The following is a 21817-nucleotide window of genomic DNA, read 5'->3' as shown; positions in this document are numbered from 1 at the left end:
TTAAGCACTTATTCCACGCCAAGCCTCTGTACTGAGCACTGGGGTGGATACAAGATCATCAGATCCCAAGTGGGGGTTACAGTCTAAGTAGGAGGGAGAACAGGTACAGGTGCAGTTGAGGGAACTGAGTCACAGAGAAGTGAAGTGACTTGCCCCGAAGTCACACAGCAGACAAGTGGCGGAGCAGGGTTTAGAACCCAGGTCCTCAGACTCCCAGTTCATGTTCTTTCTATATGGCCACGCTCCTTCCAAATCCCGATAAGTCCATGCCCCTTCCATCTCTCTCCTTTTCCACTGAATTGGCCCCATCTCATCGGCTTCTACCACCCTCTACAACTGCTAGTTGCTGTTATCTACTGTCCTACTTTTTTGGTATTTGTAAATGCTTATTACATGCCAGGCACTCTACTAAGTGTTGGAGTAGTTAGACACAGTCCCTGTCCCACATGGGGCTCACAGTCTTAATCCCCAATTTACAGATGTGGTAACTAAGGCACAAAGTTGTTGTCAATCATATTTATTGAGCGCTTACTGTGCGCAGAGCACTGTACTAAGTCCTTGGCAGAGTATAATATAACAGACACATTCCTTCCCACAACAAGTTTACAGTCTAGAGCACTTACCCGAGGTCACATACCTTTGCATTTTGTGCTGATTTTGATATTTTTCTCACGTCTCTAATCTTGCTCCCTTCTCCCACTTGGAATCTTGGGGACTTCAGCCTCCACACTGACCTCTGACCAACCACATTCCCTTTCACCCTCTCCTCTGCTGACCTGCTACTTCAGTCACACTCCAGTGTGGACACACGCTTGATCTCATCATCCTTAAAAAGCACTCTATCCCAACCCAGGGAAGCAGCGTGGTCTAGTTGAAAGAGCACGGGCCTGGGAGTCAGAGGGCCAAACTCGGCTCTGCCCCTTGCCTGCTGTGTGACCTCGGGCAAGGCACTTCATTTCTCTGGTGGCTCAGTTTCTTCAACTGTCAAATGGGGATTCAATACCTGTGCTCCCTCTCTTACAGGAGCCCCATCTGGCCTGATGATCATATATCTCCCTGAGTATTTAGTACAGTCCTGGTATGGCTGCGTTTTCAAGGGTTCAAAGTGCAAGAAAATCTCTCTGAGACACTCACCCTCAGAGATGCACTCTCAACAACTGCATTATCAGCTTCAAACTTCCACCTTCAGTAACTGCCATTTTTTTTTTTATGGTATTTAAGTGCTTAGTATGTGCCAGATACAGTTATACATGTTGGGGTAGATACAAGATAACCAGGTTGGACCCAATCCGTGTTCCACATGGGACTCTGTCTTAATCCCCACTTTAGAGATGAGGTAACTGAGGTACAGAGAAGTTAAGCAACTTTCCCATGGTCACACAGCAGAAAGGGGTGGAGCTGGAATTGGATCCCAAGTCTTTCCGACCTCCAGGCCCATGCTCTATCCACTGGGCCAAGCTACTTCTCTGATCATATGATACAAACTAACAGTAATTTTAGTATGTAATTAATGAGTTTTTAATACCTTCCATCAATAATGACGATTTGATAGCTTAAAGAAGCTTGCCATGAAGTGAGGTTCTCTATAGAGACTCATCAGTCCCTGGCTGCAGTAGACGCTGGGGTGCCCATTTGTCCTGGAACACCCTTCCTCATATCTGACAGACAATTACTAATCCCACCTTTAAAGCCTTACTGAAGGCACATCTCCTCCAAGAGGCCTTCCCTGACTAAGCTGTCCTTTCCTCTTCTCCCACTCCTTTTTGCATTGCCCTGACTTGCTCCCTATATTCATCCCTCCCCCCACCCTGCCGCCAGCCCCACATTTATTTACATTAATACCTGTCTCCCTCTCTAGACTGTAAATTCATTGCGAGCAGGGAATGTGTCTGTTATATTGTTATACTGTACTCTCCCAAGCATAGTAGAGTGCTCTGAACACAGTAAGTGCTCAATGAATATGATGACGATAGTATTTAAGTGCTTACTCTGTGCCAGGCACTGTTCTAAGCACTGGGGTATATAGATATACGTATATGGTTGGCCATTTCTCAAGTCCCCCTGAGCAACACGTAACTCCAGGCCCCTAGAGCAGACGGTGGGTGGCCGTTGCTTTTGGAATCCGCATACTAGGGGAATTCTTCCTGTCTCCACCCTACCAGTGGGACAGCCGTCTGGGGTCTCTGCCTGCCTCCTGCCTGCCAGTCGGCAGGGCTGGGCCAGATTGGACCGCAGAGGACTAGTGGTCTGTAAGGGTGGGGTTCCATCCGGAGAACTTCTCCAAATGAACGTTGATCCCTGGACCGTGATGGATTGGCATTAACTGTCTTCATTGGGACCTGCAAGGTCAGAGAAGTTTCTCCGTCTTCCCCGCGTCCACCCTTTGGTACCCCATCCTTTCCACTAATCCAACTAGTTGCCCTGTTTTCTGCTTTGCTAGCTGTGACCCAAATTTAACACCCTGATGTGGACTGTAAGCTTCTCTAGACTGTGAGCTCACTGTGGGCAGGAAATGTCTATTGTCGTATTGTACTCTCCTAAGTGCTTAGTACAGTGCTCTGCACACAGCAAGCGCTCAGTGAATATGATTGAATAAATTATAATGTTTCCATTTCGGTGGTTTATAGATCTAGAATAGAACGTGGAGGAAAGTGACCATTTTCTTTGGTCCTGCAATCAAGAGCTGCTCGTCTTTTGTCTCATTTCTCAAAATGCATTACACCGCTGGGCTCCTTTTACTATTATTCAGGATTTTATCACTCAAGTCATTCAGAAATCTTGATATTCTTTCTCCTCTACCAAACTTTGAAAGGACGTCACCTCTCGGCACTGTTACTTTTGAAGTCTCCCAAGTGCTTAGTACAGTGTTCAGGGAATACTACTGATTGATGAACTAGTTGCTCTTATAGCTAATTGGAGTGGTAGCGGTAGAAAAAGCAGTAAAAGTCAAATAGTAATTATTGTGGTATTTAAGTGCTTTACTACGCATCAAGCACTGTACTAAATGTAGCGGTAGATACAAGACAATCAGGTCCCACGGGGGGCTCATAGTCCAGGTAGGAGGGAGAACAGGTATGGAATCTCCATTTGCAGATGAAGGAACTGAAGCCCAGATTAAGAGAAACGACTTGCCCAAGGTCACGCAGCTGACAGGCGGCAGAGCCAGGATTAGAACCCAGGTCCTCTGACTCCCAGGGCCGTGCTCTTTCTGCAAGGCCACTCTGCTTCACAGGGTAGCTCCTGACCATGTATTTATCATTGTAAGTATTCAGGAAATGCCCAACATCCTAGACAAACATCCGAGAGTATTTTTAGTTCAAATTTGGGAAGAGACCCAGCTCTCTTTTACATTTGTGGGCTACAGATGGCTTGTTCTCCTTAGAGCTCTGACTCAATGTTTAGCTCGTGTAATGGCCCCTGCCTGCACTGCTACTCTGTGACTTCCAAAGGTTGTGAAGGAGGACACAGTCCCGTGTTGAGCTCCGAGGTCTAATAGCCATGTTGGTCCGATGCCCTTTTAGCCAAGATAACAACGAGGTCTTCAACTGGATTACTGTGGGAAAAAACGGGCGGGAGAGGGGCCGTTGGGGACGAGTGTGAGCGTGGCACAGAGTTCCTTGCCATCGTGGGACTGGGGAGGAGGAGATAGATTTCATACTCGATCCATCGGTGGCAACTTTTGAGCCCTTACTGTGTGCAGAACACTGTACTAAGCCCTTGGGAGCATACAATATAAATAGTTGGACACATTCACTGCCCACAATGAACTTGCAATCTATAGGGCTAATATTCTTGGAATTTCTTTTCTCTTAATGGTATTTAAGTGCTTACTACGTGCCAGGCACTGTACTAACCACTGGGGTCGTGCTAATCTAATCAGTTAGTACTAAGCTAATCAAGTTGGACACGGCTCATGTCCCACGTGGGGCTCACGGTCTCAATCTCCATTTTACAGATGAGAGAACTGGGGCACAGAAAAGTTAAATGACTTGTCCAAGATCACACAGCAGAAAGGTGGCAGAGCTGTGATCACAGATCCTCTGACTCTCAGGCCTCTGCTGTTTCCCCTAGGTCCCGCTTGGACAGGGAATGTATATAACAACTCTGTTGCACTGTACACTCCCAAGTGCTTACTACAGTGCTTGGCACACAGTAAGCACTCAATAAATGATTGTACTGTATACAGTTGAGTATTCAATAAATATCACTGATTGATTGATTCCCCCTGCTTGTTTTATCCAGGGGCGTAAAATTAGATGATCCCATTGCTCTGTCTTTCTGCTTCCCAAGGATTGAAAAGGGATGGTCACAGCACCTTGAGTCAGAGACTGTGCTGTGGCGAAAAGTGAACAAAAGTGCCAAATCCTTCTACCAATACAACTTTGGATTTCTAAAACACCGTAAGCCATCCTTCCAAATAGCCCAAAGCTTAATCCCTTTCGAAGCCACACACTAAGTGCTCAATAAATACCATCGATCGATCGATTAAGACATTTTCAAATTATTATTCTTGAGGGAAGGTAGTAAAGACTCTTTAATTACACCTAGAAATACTGAAATGGTCTGAAATGGCAGTAGCTGAAGGTGGAAGTTTGAAGGTGTCATTGCAGTCGGTGCAGTCGGTCATTGCATATTTCCTCCAAGAGGCCTTCCCCAACTAAGCCCTCGTTTCCTCTTCTCCCACTCCCTTCTGTGTTGCTCTTGCACTTGGTTTGCACTCTTGCTTCATCCCTCCCTCATCCCCACAGCACTTAAGTACATAGCCATAATTTATTTATATTAATGTCTGTCTCCCCCTCTAAGCTCACTGTGGGCAGGGAATGGGTCTATCAACTCTATTGTATAATAAATGCTCTCCCAAGCACTTAGTACAATGTTCTTCACATAGAAAACACTCAATGAGCACCACTGATGGATTGATTTGTTTGACCAGACATCGGTGGTTCCAAAGACAAGGTCTACCGTACTGGCAGCAGGATCCAAGTTTGAGTCGTGTCTGCAGTTAGTGGCATTAGTTTGCATGGAGTCATCCACAGCCTCTCGCTCGATTCCTTCGGGCTCAGCAGCACACCCCTGAGACTGAAGCAGCGTGGCTCAGTGGAAAGACCCCGGGCTTGGAAGTCAGAGGTTAGGGGTTCGAATCCCGGCTCCGCCACTTGTCAGCTGTGTGACTGTGGGCAAGTCACTTAACTTCTCTAAGCCTCAGTTCCCTCATCTGTAAAAAGGGGATTAAAACTGTGAGCCCCAGGTGGGACAATCTGATCACCCTGTATCTACCCCAGCGCTTAGAACAGTGCTCTGCACATAGTAAGCGCTTAACAAATGCCAACATTATTATTATTATTAGATGGCAGTGGGAAAAATGGGAGCAGCGGTGGTCCCGGAGTAGTATATCTCTGAGGTCCCAACAGCGACAAATACCAACTGCAACTTTCCACGGTCCCTTCTATCTCTCCTATGCTCTTCTATCAATCAGTGGTATTTACTGAGCACTTGGGAGAATTGTATAGAGTTACTCTGAAGGAGTTTACAATCTCCTCTCTCCCTCCTCTCCTCTCCCCGCTTTCCCTCCTCTCCCGCTTTCCCACTTTCCTCTCCCCCCTTTCTCCCCTCTCCTTTCCCTCCCCCTCTCCTTTCCCTCCCCTCTCCTTTCCTCCCCCTCTCCTTTCCCTCCCCCCTCTCCTTCCCCTCCCCCTCTCCTTTCCTCCCCCTCTCCTTTCCCTCCCCCTCTCCTTTCCCTCCCCCCTCCTTTCCCTCCCGCTTCTCTTCCTCCCCCTCCTCTCCTTTCTCTCCCCCCCATTTTTTCTCCCCCCTTTTCTCTCCCCCTCTCTTTTCTCTCCCCCTCTCCTTTCTCTCCCCCCTCTCCTTTCTCTCCCCCTCTCCTTTCTCTCCCCCTCTCCTTTCTCTCCCCCCTCTCCTTTCTCTCCCCCCCTCCTTTCTCTCCCCCCTCTCCTTTCTCTCCCCCCTCTCCTTTCTCTCCCCCTCTCCTTTTCTCTCCCCCCTCTCCTTTCTCTCCCCCCTCCTTTCTCTCCCCCCTCTCCTTTCTTGCCATCTCTTCTCTCCCTTCTCTCTCCCCACCCCCCCAATCCCCCAGAGACCATCAGAAGGAAAGTTGGTCTGGTAAGTAGGATGCAGTTCATTGTAAGCTTCCCCCAGTGTGCTGGTGAGCAAGAGAAGAGCCAAAGCCCTTGGCAAGGTGTTGGATTTGTCTGCTGAAGCATCCTCCCCCTGGAGAACTGCTTCCAGGCCTCCAATTCCCTGTCTACATTTCACCTGCAGTGTGGAGTCATTTTTGCTGGCCGGCGGGACACCCTCCCCAGCCCCCTCTCCCCCCCCCCCCCCCCAGTGTCGGTGTCCATGGCAGCACTCTGCAGGTCCAGAGCACAGCCTATCCTCAAGTCCAGAGCCACCAGGGAGTGCCCCAGGCTCTCTCCTGTAATGTTCAGGCCCTTGCCATCCATCATGCCCAAAGTCAGGTGCCCCAGGAAGGATCTGCAGGAGGAACCAATCCAAAGACCAAGTGGGCCTCCAACTCATAGTCCCTCACCATTTTCCAGCCATTCCTGCAGCGTTTGGCTCCCCCCCCCCACTGCCCCCCCCCCCCCCCCACACCACCCCAGCCTTAATTGGGCCCAGAAAGCTTTCCGAGAACTTCAAACAATTTAGCCAGGAGTGCAGGCATTAGCATAAAGTGAAATATTTATTGGCGTGTAATACTGCTTGAGACTCCTTTCTCCCTGCCTTAAGACGTGAAGCCCAATTAGCCATTTCTAATTAAATCGCCAAAGCTGAGGCACCGAGGAAACAAATGGCAGTATACAGCTCTGTTTAGGTCCTGGAGTTCAGGAAGACCAAGCTTTTCATGTCAAAGTCTGGCATGTTTAAAATGACCAAGTAGCCACCACACTACAGAGAACAATGGTTAAGCATTAATATGGAGAGACGGAGATTCAGGAAGCCACCAAGATGGAGTTTTCCTGATGTGAGGACATCTTTTCCGGGAGGGAGCGAGCCCCTAAGGTGATCCTATGGAAGACCTCCCCAACTGTTTCCCCGGGATAAGACTATGCATCCAGGAGTGGAAATATTCCAGGTGGCCGGGAAATGCACACTCTGGCGGTCCTGACTGGGACAAGAGGGAGAGCCTGGGAGCCAGAAAATAAGTCTCTCAGGTGTTGTGAGCATTGGAGCATTAGAAAAGCAGCATGGCTTAGGGGGAAGAGCACGGGCTTGGGAGTCAGAGGTTGTGGGTTCGAATCCAGACTCCTCCATTTGTCTGCTGTGTGACCTTGGGTAAGCCACTTAACTTCTCTGTGCCTCAGTTACCTCATCTGAAAATGAGGATTAAGACTGTGAGCCCCATGTGGGACAAACTGATTACCTTGTATCTACCCCAGCGCTTAGAAGAGTGCTTGGCACATGGTAAGCCCTTAACAAATACCATCATCATCATCACTGGGCAGTCATTTCATTCTGGGGGGATGTGTAGACAATTTGGCCTAGTGGGAAGATCCTGGGATGGGGAGTTGTGTCCCGTCTCTGACTCCAGCTCTCTGTGTGACTTTGGAACCAGTCACTTAACCTCTCTAGGACTCAGTTTCTGGCTCTGCGAAATGGAGATAAGATCACTTTCATTCACTCATTCATTTATTCATTCAATCGTATTTATTGAGCACTTACCGTGTACGGAGCACTATACTAAGTTCTGGGGAGAGTACAATATAACAAACAGTCTCAGACTGTGTGTGATCTAATTCTCTGCACTCAGTAAAATCTCAATAAATACGACTGACTGAAATTCTCCTGTACCTAGCTCTGCGACTTAAAATGGGGCTTGGCCCAAAGGAAGCACTTAATGAAGACATGGTGATCATTATTATTTAACATTATTGTGCTGGACCAACCTATTTGTGGATTTGATTTTGAGCCAAGTTGATTGGATATCTAACATGACAGGTCCACAACAGAAACTCTTCATCTTCCCACTCAAACCTTTCCTTCCCCCGAACTTTCCCATCACTGTCATCAGCATCATCGTATTCTCTGATTTCCAAGAACAACCCAGCCTGCGCACTTCGCTCCTCTAACACCAACCTACTCGCTGTACCTCGGTCTTGTCTAACTTGCTGTCAACCCCTTTCCCACGTCCTCCCTCTGGCCTGGAACTCTCTTCCCCTCCATATGTGACAGACAACTACTCTCCTCACCTTTGGAGCCTTATTAAAAGTAAATCTTCTCCAAGAGGCCTTCCCTAACTGACCCCTCATCTCCCCTTCTCCCAATTCCTTCTGCATGGTCCTAACAATTATTTATGTTAATGTTCGTCTCCTTCTCTAGACTTTCAGCTCCCTGTGGGCAGGGAATGCGTCTACTAATTCTATCGTACTTTCCCAAATTCCTAAGTGCTTGGCACAAAGTAAATGATAAATAAATACTCAAGAAATGCCATTTTAAAAAAGCACCCAATAAATATGATTGAGCCACTGGGGGGGTCTTGGTTTTTTCACCACTGGGAGAGTAGGGGCAGCTCTGTTGCTTTCTGCTGGTGCTTATCCCAGGACAGATCCTCGAGAGCAGGGATCTGGGCTGAGAGGTTGGAAACTTCTGAAAGATGGGCAGGGATCACGTCTGCTGACTCTGTTGAACTCCCCCTTGGGCTTCGTGCAATGCTCTGCCCTCAATCTTGTCTTATGCTGCGAGTCATCTCCAACCCATAGCAACTTCAAGACACTTCTCTACCAGCATGCCCTGGCCCCATCTGCAATCGTTCTCGTAGTTTATCCATAGAGGTTTCTTGGGAAAACTACGGAAGCGCTTTACCATTGCCCTTTTCCGTGCAGTAAAATTGAGTCTCTGCTCTTGACTCCCTCCCATGCCTCCGCTGTCCAGCACAGGCGAGTTTTGACTTATAGCAGATTGCCTTCCACTCACTAGCCACTGGCCAAACTAGAAATGGAATGGGTATGCTTCTGCTTGACTCCCCCTCCCATAGTGGAGACTGGTCGAGAACTGGAAACTCTCTAGGTGCCATCCTGAGAGGGGCTGCCTCACAGTAGGCACCCAGTAAAAGCCAGGAAAGGATTATACCTACTTCAGCTCTCCCCAGAGAGAAGCTGTCCAGGTACCCTGTCTATATCTTTGCTGTCTGGGAAGCATCATGGCCTAACGAACGAAGACAGGATTTGGGTAGGGGAGGAAAGGGGAAAGAGCAATTCAACTAACCAATTCTAGTCTGTTCCCTAGGACTCTCAGTGGATTTAGATTGTGTTTGAATGGACACCTATCCTGTGAGATGAAGAGTGATGGCATCCTCTTCAGCTTATTAGGGCAGGTAACCTGTCTGCTCTTTCTGTTGTATTATCCTCTCCCAAGAGCTTAGTACGGTGTTCTGCACATAGTAAGCGCTCAATAAATATGACTGACTGGATTGATTTGCTTGTTGCTGAGTAAAACATCCCTTTTTCCACCGTGTGAGACAGAATGATGGCATCCGCTATACTGAGCAGGGGAATGACTAGCTCTGAGCAGGGAATGTGTTCTGCTGTATTCTCTCAAGTGCATAGTACAGTGTTCTGCACATAGTAAGTGCCCAATAAATACAACTGATGGATGGATGGATGGATAGAGCATGGGCTTGGGAGTCAGAAAGACCTGTCTGGATTCTAATCCCAGCTCTGCCACTTGTCTGCTGTGTGAACTTGGGGAAGTCACTTCACTTCTCTGGGATTGTTACCTCATATGTCAAATGGGAATTAAGATGATGAGCCCTATGTGGGACAGGGACTGTGTCCAACCTGATTGGCTTGTATCTACCCCAGCGCTTAGAACAGTGCTTGACATGCTTAACAAATATTAACAAGTACCACCATCATTATTATTACCCTGGTATCATCCACTCACCCCACACACCCTGGCAGCAAATGTGCCAGTTTCTATTCTGATGCTGGGGGACCAAGTGTCTTTTGGGACCTTGTCCATGATCCTGTCTTTTTTTTTTTTAATAATACATGTTTTTTCATGGCATTAAGTGCTTACTAGGTGTCAGGCACTGTACTAAAAGCTGGGGTGGATACAAGCTGATCAAGTTGGGCACAGTACATGGGGTACACAGTCTTAATCTCAATTCTGCAGTCAAATTAACTGAGACAGAGAATTGAAGTGACTCTCCCCAGTTCACACAGCAGACAAGCAGTACAGCTGGGATTAGAATTTATACTTGGTACTTGTTAAGCACTTGCTATATGCCAAGCCCTGCACTGAGCTCTTGGGTAGAGACAAAATGATCAGGTTGGGCACACTCCCTGTCTCTAATGGGGCTCACAGGTATTGAATCCTCATTTTGCAGATGAAGAAACTGAGTCCCAGAGAAGTGAAGTGGCTTGTCCAAGGTCATACAGCAGACAAGTGGCAGTCAGGATTAGAACCCAGGTCCACTGACTCCCAGGCCCGTGCTTTTTCCATTAAAGCCACTCCGCCTTGCCATGGGATGGTTAATAAGCATGATAGACAGGATGTGTGGGTGGAGGCTGAATGGGATGTCTTTGATAGGACCCCCCGCCCCCCCTCCCCCCCCGCGTCATTCTACAAGCTGTTGACTTGGCAGAAACCCATCTCCTGGCCCCTATCCTCAGGATAGCCCCTTTCAAGCACGATATATCCCAGAACTCATGTTCAATCAATCGATCACTTAAATGTATTTACTGGGCACTGTACTGTGTGCTTAGGAGAGTGTAATATAACAGTTGGTAGACAACTTCCCCGCCCACAAGGCGCTTACAGTCTAGAGGGGGAGACAGACATTAATATAAATAAATAAATCACCACTGAGTACCTAAGTGTTGTGGGGCTGAGAGAGTGGTAAGAAAAGGGAGCAGATCTAAGTGCAAGGATGACACAGAAGGGAGTGGGAGAAGAGGAAAAAAGGGATTAGTCAGGGAAGGCCTCTTGGAGGAGGTGTGCCTGCAATAAGCTTTTGAAGGTGGGAATAGTGATCGTCTGTCAGATATGAAGAGGAGAGTGTTCCAGAAGAGAGGTAGGATGTTGTATCTGGGAAAGCCCATGGAGTTGAGCCCGCGCCTTGGCCCCCTCCAAATCCTCGTCACGGAATCTGACGATGCAATTGAAGCAAATGTCAGATACAGAAGCCACACCCCAGCCACGCTAATCCAGATCTGGACATTCATTTAGGGCGGCCCAGTTTTCCAAATCGGGACCGTGCTGAATGAAGGTTGGTCTCCTTAAAACCGTTTAAGCCATTACATCAAGCATCAAGATGTCTCCCAAAGGATCATACTACCTAGCTTCGGTTACATTGAAATCCTGACTTTATTAGTGGTGGAGCAATTACTTTTGAGACAGCAAGTTCTTTCAGGAGAAATTATTGAAACTTGATATTGCAGAAATACTGAAAATTGGAGGAAGGGGAGAAAAGCAGAAGAGAAATGTAGCTTCTGTTGGGAAATTCTCAAAAAGGCATTTCTCCAGAGCTAGAGGGCTTTTTCATCCCAGCTCCATTCCAAGTGATTTTTGGACCCATCTCTGTTCCCAGAGACAAATGGATATGTTGCGTGAAAACAGGGACTATTTTGTCAACTAGTAAAAGCACTTTGTAGCTGCATCGATAATTACACGATTCTACGAGAAAATGTTCTCTACCCTATCTTCAAAGAATATTCATAATTAGAGTAATTTATCACCACCACCACCAAACAGGATAGGCTTAAACCTAATTCAATTAGCCCCCAATTCCATATGGGCTGAAGGTTGGAAATGCATGCGATACAATTGTCCTCAGAAGGGATTGCAATTTATCCAACCGAAATTAAAGGATTCACTGTTGTGCTTGACCGGGCTGAAATTGTAAAAATAGTTTGCAGAAAATGAAATGGAAAAAAGACTCTAAATCATACTCTCTGTTGCACTGAAGACTGTTGAGTATAAAAATAGGGAATGGAAACGTCTCTCGAGCCTGGTGGTCTAGCGAAGCAAGTTTTGGTCACCTAGAGAATTGGTTGGTCGGTCGTTTTCATTTTATCCTCCTTATTTGTCCTGGAGAGCTGGCTGTCAGCTCTAGGACAGACTTCCAATCCCCCAGAAACCTCTTCTGACTCAACAAGTGACAGGCTGATAATTCTGTTGTACTGTACTCTCCCAAACACTTAGTATAGTGCTCTGCACAAAGTAAGTGCTCAATGAATACCACTGCTTAAGTGATCATTGCAATTACAGAGGCAGCAGTTCGGGATTCGAGGAGCAGTTGGCTTAGTGGATAGAACACGGGCCCAGGAGTCAGAGGATCTGGGTTCTGATCCCGGCTCTGCGACCTTGGGCAAATCACCTACCTTCTCCTTGCCTCAGTTTCCCTCATCTGTAAAATGGGGATTCCAAACAGGTTACCTTGTATCTGCCCCAGTACAATGCCTGGTGCATAGTAAGTGCTTTAACAAGTACATAAAAAAGCAACCCAGAAACCCACAAGCTAAAAAAAAAAAAAAAAAATCTGTTTGCCTCTGCAATTGCTGGTTCCAGGCTGGGCTGTGGGCTGACACACTGAGAGGTTCCCATACAGTAAGTCTGGCTACAGGACATGAGATGCTTCTAATTGTCCTTCTGCAGCTGCGTGCTGGTAATATACATGCTGGGAAATTCCCTCTGGGCTGAAGAGGTCTGGAGGCCAAACCAAGAGAGAGTCAGGAACCAATGAGGACTGAAGGGCAAAAAGGGAATCTCTGGGGAAAAGGAGCCATTGGAGGCTCCTTTGCCTTTGGAGATCTGTTAGTTGAAGCAATTAATGCCAACAACTGCTGTGCCACAGGGACTGAAGTTCAAAGTACATTTAAGGAAGTTCTTTCTTCGGACTCTAAACTTTTGGGTTTCTAGACATTTCAGCTGAACCATTCTTTATTCTCCCTTGCTCGCCACCGCCTTCGGTGATTTATTTTAGTAGCTGTCTCCCTTGCTAGATTGTAAGCTCCTTAAGGGCAGGGATCATGTCTATTAGCTCTCCCAAGCACTCAGTACAAGTGCTCTGCATAGAGGAAACACAATCCACTATTGATGGATTGGATTGAGTGTTTTACTTGCACTTTGAAGATCCACTTTCAGATCAGAAAACAAAAGTAACTCTTACTCTTTTGATTTTAGGTGCTTTGAAGTTACTGTCAGTGTTAGAGGAATGATCATCCTAGGCATCCCCTTTATAATTGTTATCAAAAGTGATTGATTTCAAAATGGATTTAGAGAAGCTGACAAAACTAATTCGATGTTATCTCTCCAAACGACTAGACTGCAAGCTCTTTGAGGGCAGGAATCATGTCTACCAACTCTATTGTACTGTACTCTCCTGAGCGCTTAGTGTGATAATAATAATGATAAAAGTCTCTGTGTTTACCATGTGCCAAGAACTGTTTTAAGTGCTGAGACAGATACAAGGAAATCAGATCAGATACAATCCCTATCCTTCACGAGGCTCACATTCTAAGGGGTAGGAAGGACAGGTATGTCAGTCAATCATATTTATTGAGTGCTTACCGTGTGCAGAACACTGTACTAAATGCTCGGGAGAGTACAATATAACAGCTGGATACATTCCCTGCCCACAACGAGCTTCCAGTCTAGAGTAATAATAATTATGGTATTATGGTTAAGCGTATACCATGTGCCAGGCATTGGACTAAGCACTGGGATGGTTACAAACAAATTGGGTTGGATGCAGTCCCTGTCCCACATAAGGCTCCCAATCTCAATCCCCATTTTACAGAAGAGGTAACTGAGGCACAGAGAAGTGACTTCCCCAAGGTCACACAGCAGACAAGTGGTGGAGCTGGGATCAGAACCCATGACCTTCCGACTCCCAGGACCGTGCTCTATCAACTACGCCATGCTGCTTCTCCTCATACCATCTGCTTCTCAGCCCCATTTTACAGATGAGAAGCAATGGGGCCTAGTGGTTCCTTCCCAGGCCTGGGATGCCTGCGATCACACGGATTCACCTGTTGACTGAGATGGTGAAGACCAAGGCTGGCCCAGGGTTGAGAGGTCTTCCACGGCCCTGTGCCCCGACCTGCCATCCGCTGTGACGTGCCAAAGTCCCGGGGGCATTCCTGGAATACCCAGAAATTTGGGACAGGGCTCTGGGCAGAGAGCTAACCCTGAGACCTATTACCATCTAGACCATGAAAGCAGGTTGCAAGTGTCTCCAGTAGGAGATTGGAGTGGGGAGAAAGAGGAGGGGTGTGAGGAGTGACAAGGGACACCCTGAGTGGCACAGACATGGTGTCGCAGTGGTTTTTAAGCAAGATTGTGGAAGACTTTTTTTATAAACAGGCTCCCCTCTCCCAAGGGCCTTCACCAAATTGATAATCCTACAGGGGAAATGAAAATGCCTTTTAAAAGCGACTTTTAGAGGCAGTTAAAGAGAAATATCATTGCATCCCGGGGAAAGCCGATTAAGTAGCAGAATATGGCTCTTCCCTCCTTCCTGCGCTCTTCTAGCGTCTGTCCAGTGGGTTTCCTTGTCTGCCTGGTGGGGCTGAGGCGGGGAGAGGAGTGTGAGGCCCTGACATCTGGGGCAGAGCTCCCCCTGCCCCAAGCTGTTTTAGCTCTTTTGGCTTTGCACGGTCAGATGATCCGGCAGGCCGAGCACTAAGGAACTTGAGCACGCCCTTCTCGGCCCTCAAGTATACAGATCTGCTCAGATGATTTGTTTTGACCACTCTAGTAGCAAACACATTTATGTTTGTCTCCTCCGTTAGACTGCAAGCTCCTTGTGGGCAGGGAATGTCTCTCTTCGTCATTTCGTACCTCCCAGGAGCTTAGAATAGCCATCCCCATTATCAGTGGCATTTATTGAGCACTTCCTGTGTGCACACCACTGTACTAAGCACTTGGGAGAGTACAATATAGCAAACAAAAATTACAACCTAGGTCCTTCTGACTCTCAGGTCCGGTATCTAGCCACTAGCCACACCGCTTCCCGTGAATTTCATTTGAGTTGAATTTCATTTGCGGTTTCTGGTTGATCCTTGGGCCAGTTTGGTAAATGGGCACAAGAATCCTGATTAGGAGCCGATTTGGAAATATAAAGATACACATGTAACACTACTTGTTTTGCATATGGGATAACTGGGTGGGTTTTATGGTATTTAAGTGCTTACTAGGTGTCAAGCATTGGTCTAAGCACTGGGATAGATACATGTTAATCAGACCGAATGGAGTCCCTGTCGCACATGGGTTCACGGTCTAAAAAGGCGGGCATCAAATCCCCATTTTGCAATTGTGGAAGCTGAGGCAAGAGGATTTAAGTGACCAGCTCAAGGTCGCACAGCAGGCAAGTGGCGGAGCGGGGATTAGAATTTAGGTCCTCTGGCCCCCAGGCCCAAGTTTTCTCCACTACTTTCTCTGCTGCTTTACATGGTTGGAAGCATTAGAATCTGGTAGTGAACAGATTTTAGCTGAAATCAAAAGATCCTTCCCATCCAGCACCATTTCTGGACATAGAAACGGAACCTGTTCTCTTCAGGGAAAAATCTGCGCATCATTTGGGAAAGATCAGGGGCCAGAGGGCACATTTAGAAGACAAATCATTTAATGGTCCCATCCTGGCAGTAATTAAACTGCCCTGTTGTTAAATCTCAGCAAGGGGACCCGATTCACTCGGAAAGTGAGCCACGCCAAGCTAGGGAGAGAAACGAGGAAGAACGTGACAACACAGTAACGTGCAATAGACACTGTGGAGGAAATCGGGGGGTTGGTAAAGGGAAATAAACCATAGGAATCCATCATTGGTATTAACTGAGTGCTTGCTGTGTGTGGAGCACTGTACTCAGTGTGTGGGAGAGGACAGTGGAGTACGTGCTCAATAAGCATCGTTGATTGACGGAGTGTAACGTCTCTATGAATGGAGAGGGAGGGACCAACTCATTATTAAGGGCTGTCTGGGGGCCAGGGTAGACACTCCTGAATCCATTCTAGATTCCCTGGGTTACTGTGGCTACCCTGACCACCTCTGCGGGACAGGGACCGTGTCCAACCTGATTAACTTTTATCTACCCTCGCTTAAAACAGTGCTTGACACATATTAAGTACTTACAAGTAATAATAATAATGATAAGCCTCCTTGCTGACTTTCCTTCCCTTCCCTGTCTTTCCCCGCTCCGATCCTTACTTCACTCTGTTGCCCGGATCATTTTTCTAACAAAAACATTCAGTCCGGGTTTCCCCACTCCTCAAGAATCTCCAGTGGTTGCCCATCCACCTCCGCATCAGTACTGATGCCTGTTTACTTGTTTTACTGTTTGTCTACCCCCGCTCTAGACTGCAACCCCGTTGTGGGCAGGGATTGCCTCTCTTTATTGTTGCATTGTGCTTTCCAAGTACTTAGTACAGTGCTCTGCACACAGTAAGCTCTCAGTAAATACAATTCAGCGAGTGAGTACGCCTTACCGCCGGCTTTAAAGCAACCACCCTGCCCCCTCCTACCTCACCTCACTGCTTTCCTACTACAACCCAGCCCCACACACTTCACAACTCTAACGCCAACCTACTCACTGTACCTTGATCTCGCCTAGCTCACTGGCAGTCTCTCTCCCACGTTCTGCTTCTGGCCTGGAATACCCTCCCTCTTTATATCCAACAGCGTGGTATAGTCGAGAGAGGCCCGGCTTGGGAGTCAGAGATTGTGGATTCTATCCCCGGCTCTGCCAGTTATCAGCTGTGTGACTTTGGGCAAGTCACTTAATTTCTCTGGGCCTCAGTTACCTCATCTGTAAAATGGGGATTAAGACTGTGAGCCCCTCGTGGGACAACCTGATGACCTTGGATCCCCCCAACGCTTAGAACAGTGCTTCACACATAGTAGAGTAAATACCGTCATTATCATTATGATTATTACTCTCCCCCACCTTCAAAGCCTTAGTGAAGGCACATCTCCTTCAAGAGACCTTCCTTAAACCCTCTTTTCCTTTTTTTCCATTCCCTTCTGCTTTTCCCTGACTTGTTCCCTTTATTCATCCCCCTCCCAGCCCCTCAGCATTTATTTTAGGTACATTGCCATTTTATTTATATTAATGGCTGTGTCCCCTCTAGACTGTAAGCTCCTTGTGGGCAGGGAATGTGTCTGTTATCTTATATGCTCCCAAGTGCCTAGTATGGTGCTCTGCACACAGTCAGTGCTCAAAAAACGACTGACTCAACTCTTCTACTCCCCTTAGCACTTTTGTTCCCACCACTTTCCCCTGCATTCTTCCCATTGCACTTCTGTGCACCTTGCCTTACATACTGTATTATTTGAGTAGTTCTTCCTCCCAGTTACACATTGCACAAATTACACATTACACATTTTGTGTTTGTTTCCCCCACTAGATTGTAGATTTGTGGGCATAGTTCATTTCTACTAATTCTATGGTGCTCTCTTAAGGGCTTAATAGACCGTCCACAGTAGATAGTTAATAAATACCGTTGGCTGATCTTACATTTCTACATTGAATATGCAAGCTGCTGGAGGGCAGGAACCTCACCCTCTACTCTATTATACTTGCCTCAGTGCATAATATGGTGCTCACACCAAGGGGGCACTCGATCGATACTATTGATGAATTGATCATCCCCCTGACTGACAACTATTTTCTAGGAAATCTGGCCCCTCTTGACTACTCCACCTTGTCCCTTGCCAGCTTGCATGAGTGGTATCTAAAGAAATGCCAATGGTGTCCTAAACAGGGTCCCAAATAGTGTCTAAACAGTATCCCCAGCTCTAAATGTCCCCAAATGTCTAAACGGCACCCTAACCAGGGCTGAAGCCAGTCATCCAGGCCATTGTTTTTTTCTGCCCCTCTTCTTTTGGGGACTCCCTTGTCAACACGCCGCTCCCGATTCTTATATTTTCCCCGCATTTCTTCAGCTTTTATCTCTGAGGGGACAGATGAGCTCCCTGTTTGTGGAGTGCATGAGCTAGGCTCTGCTGGCACCGGTGAAGCTGAAACACGATTACAAACTGCAATTCAGCCCGAGTCACTTCTCCCCGATCCACGCACGAATCCAAGCCCGTCCTCGCAGACCCCAGAGGACGCAAGGCCACGACTAAGCCCCGACACGAGAAAACCAGCTTCGGCTGGCACTGTCTGCGCCAGAACACATTTCAAACTTCCAAACGCATTTCCAGATTGGAAGTCGGAATCCTACCCACGATCACAACCCTCACGGATGATGATGATGATGATGATGATGATGGTATTATGCGCTCACTATGTGCCAGGCACTGTACTAAGCGCCGGGGTGGATACAAGCAAATTCAGCCAGACACGGTCCCTGTCCCATGTGGGGCTCACGGTCTCAATCCCCATTTTACAGATGAGATAACTGAGGCACAGAAAAGTGAAGTGACTTGCCCAAGGTCACGTGGCAAGCAAGTGGAGGAGCCCAGATTAGAACCCACGAGAACCCAGAGAGCGACTCCCTGAACTCATCGGCTCATCCGTACCACCAGAAGAAGACTTTGAAGGGATAGAGCCTCCTGCAAAGGGTTCCGGGATTCATAAGGGACAGGGCCGAGGCATGGCCCGAGATGTCCTGGTCAGGGCAGATAAAGGTCCCTGAATTTCTCTTTGCCTCTGGGGGAGTTTTTGTGGTATTTAATCAATCGGCGGTATTTGTCGAATGCTCACTGAGGGCAGAGCACCGTACGAAGTGCTCACCCCTTGCAGTCGAACTTGGGGAGTCACCCCTATCTCTGAGAAATCGGCCCACGGGGCCGGGGCCTGTAGATAAGCCTGTCGGAGTAATTAGGGGGAAGAATTTCAGAATGTACCGAGCTGCCTCTGAGGGCAAAGTGCTGTACTAAGCACTCGAGAAGGTCTAACGGAAGCTCTGGGGTTCGTTACCCGTGTGGGAGGGGACCGTGTCTCCCTACTCTGCTATATCGTACTCTCCCGCACCCGTAGTACAGTGCCACGCACAGAGTGAGCGCACGGTAAACGCGATCGACTGACAATCGAATAAGTTGGCCCGACTCTCTGTTTGGGAATCTCTGAGTTAAGGGGGAAGTTTCTGTGGTGGTCAAAGTCGAGGCGTGAGGCAGAAAATGTAAAAAGAGAAAAGGTCTCCCACCTTGTGGCTGCGTCCGGCAGACCTCGGCACGGACCCTCTGCCAGCCAGTCGTTCGGGGGTTCACGCTTGGGACCAAGCTGGGGATTCTGGAAAGCTACAGGGAAGAGGGAGCTCCAGGAGAAGGAAGAGGGAGGTGTGGGAAGGGGGAACGACCCGGGGGTGGGGGGGGGGGGGGTGTCAGAGTTCTAAGGGCAGTTTGATCTCCAGAGGCCTCGGATAAAGGGCACCTTCTTCCCAGTAGGCGGCAGAGAGTCCTCAGGCCAGAAAATCCCCGCTCCCGGCTCTGACACCGAGAGAAAAGGGAGGGCTGGAACCCGCTAGAGGGCCCTTTCAGCCAATAAGTCTTCCCGAGGGGGGGGGGGGAAAGCACGAATATCCCGCCAAGACGAGGGTCCCGGAGTGTGTGTGTGTGTTGGGGGGTGCACAAATTGGAGATGCTCGGCACGGAGGCGCCAGACGGCCCCGGGTCTACCGAGGCCCCCTCCGGGGGTTCGGATCCATCCCCTGCCCACGGTCCCCCGAGCAGGTTTTCCTTTTCGAGGCAGAGAGGAAGTAAATAGGAAGGTGGCACATTTTGGTCGGGAGACTCCAGACTAGTAGTAAGGTGACATCGTTTGAGAAGCTACTCTCTGTGGAACTGCATCGTGACCCCCCATTGCGGGGAGGATTTTCTGGGCGCCTGCAGAGTTGCGGGACGTTTGTCGCGCGTGGAACGGCGGCAATCTTCCTTACCCCCCCCCCCAAAAAAAACAAAAACCGGTGGCTGTTGTTGGTTTTGCTCCCTCGGGTCTGCGACTCCCCCTGCCCCCTCCCCAGAGGTCCCCCGGGGCCCTGGAACGAGTCGTAAAGTCGGTGGTCCCGACCGGACCTCCGACGGTGACCGAGACCCCAACTTTGTCTCTCCCTCGGTCCTCTCCATCACCCCTCAGTCGTCCCCCCCCCCCCCCACGTCCCCGTCCCACTCTCTCCGAGGGACGTCGGGGCTGTCCAGCAAAGGCAGCTTCGAAGCCGGACCATGCGGGGGCTACTGCACCTGCCGCTTGAACTGGCCAAAGTTGCGATGGCGAGCTCCAAATGCTGGCCTCTCCCTGTGGGGCCACCGCCACGGCTCCGGGAACCCCAGCGAGGGCCGGCTCCAGCCTCCCCCCCCCCCCCCTTAAGGACTGGCTCCAGGCCCCCGTCTCGCTCGGTCGGGCCCGGATTAGGGAAATGTGCCGGCTCGGGCCAGGAGCACGGAGCGCTTCTCAGGAAGCGTGCGCCCATTTCACAGGTTCGAAAGGAGCCGGGCGGCGGCCGGTCGGTCGGAGGAGGGCTCCGCGCGGGATCCGTCCCGCACAGCCGCCGTGCCCAGCCCCACTCCCCCCGGCCACCTCCCCCCCGCAGTCGGCGCCCCAGACCCGTGGAAAGCGGGCACGGGGCTCCGGGAGGGACCCCCCCCCCCACCTCCCGACCCTCCCCCCCCAACTTTAGGCCCGCACTGCACGAATCCCGCAGGATGGGGAGCCCCGCCGAGAAGCCCGTCCGGACCGCCCCCCACCCCCACCCCGCGGACCTCGGCTTACGGGGCGCAGAGCGCTGTGCTAAGCGCCGGGAAAGTGCAGCACGGCGCCGGAGAGAGACGATCCCTGCCCCCCGCGGCCCCCCGGCACCTCCCGGTGGCCTGGGCAGCGGCTCCCGGCCCGCGCGGAGAGCCGCATTAAACGACTCCCCATAAAATATGGATTTTAATGCAGCAGTGACAACGCTCGTCTCTCCCCGCATCCCCTGACCTCTACGGCAACCCGGGCGGCCCCGGGCCGTCCAGCTGTGCCCGAGGGGCGGGACCCGCCCCGGCCACCCGTCGGCCGCGATTTGGGGGTCCGGGGGGCGCCGGCCCCGCCCCCCCCCCCACCCCTCCATCCCTCTCTTAAACCTCCTCCTCCTCCTCTCTCCCTCCCCGTCCCTCCCGCGCCCGCCCGCCCGCCGGCCACTGGCCCTCGGGGCTGCAGCCCGCGGGGTCCTGGCGGGCCGGGGTGCACCCGCTCGGTGCCCGCCGCCGGCCGTGCCCCGTGCCTGACCCAAGCCCCCCCCCCCCACGCCCTCCCCCGACCCCAAGCCCGCAGGCCGGGACCCCGCGTCTGCCCCGCTCCGCTCCCCGGCCCCGACAGCGCGGCGGGGACGGGGGGCGGGGGCTTCCCTTCCTCCCGCGGCCGCCCCCCGGCCCGGCCGCAACTCGCACCTCGGCACGGCGGCGGCCCGCTGGCCCTGCCCGGACCCCACGGAGCCCCCCGGCCAGGGGCCGGCTCCGCCCGGCGGGACCGCCCGGCCCTCCGCTCCCCCAAGTTTCCCCCCGGCCCCGCCGGCCCGCCCGCTCGGCCCGCTAAGTTGGCCGGGCCGGGTGGGCGCCGGAATAGGAATGGCCTTACCAGCTCCGCCGGCGGTCCTTGGATCCCCCCGGGCCGGCCGGTCGGTCGGTCGGTCACCCTCCGCTCAGCGCCGCGCGTCCGGAGCCCCGCCCCGCCCCGCCGCCGCCGCCGCCGCCGCCGCCACCATCACCATCACCATCCCTCCCGCCCGCTCTGCGGCCCACGGCGGCTCCCTGCCCTGCCCTGCCCTGCCCTGCCCTGCCCTGCCCTGCCCCGCCCCGCTCCGTCCGCTCCGGTCCTGCCCGCCGGGCCGGGCCGGGCCGGGCCGGGCTCCGCTGGGGGAGAAGGTGAAGCCCCGCTCCTCGGGA

At 50.6% G+C, this 21817-nt stretch overlaps 1 protein-coding gene and 1 non-coding gene across 3 annotated transcripts in view; both read right to left on the bottom strand.

The window, feature by feature from the left end:
• LOC100078953 (cadherin-6-like) overlaps positions 1 to 21584 on the bottom strand; it is a 59703-nt gene extending 38119 nt beyond the window's left edge. Inside the window, exon 1 of one of the 2 annotated variants that reach the window (XM_039910644.1) lies at positions 21510 to 21584. The gene's annotated coding sequence lies outside the window, so the exon portion shown is untranslated. Of the gene's footprint in view, positions 1 to 19104; positions 19197 to 21509 lie in introns of those variants that run through there. The other variant, XM_029053991.2, reaches the window with a different exon arrangement.
• LOC114807718 lies at positions 8905 to 9042 on the bottom strand. Its single transcript, XR_003755793.1, has one exon. It is a non-coding gene; the product is annotated as a small nucleolar RNA SNORA7 (small nucleolar RNA).
• Positions 21585 to 21817: the final 233 nt, after the last annotated feature.

This window comes from Ornithorhynchus anatinus, chromosome X3, assembly GCF_004115215.2.
Source record: "Ornithorhynchus anatinus isolate Pmale09 chromosome X3, mOrnAna1.pri.v4, whole genome shotgun sequence".
Taxonomy (NCBI): Eukaryota; Metazoa; Chordata; class Mammalia; order Monotremata; family Ornithorhynchidae; genus Ornithorhynchus; species Ornithorhynchus anatinus.
The sequence above is the reverse complement of the archived record's forward strand: the minus strand, read 5'-3'. Positions and strand labels throughout refer to the sequence as shown.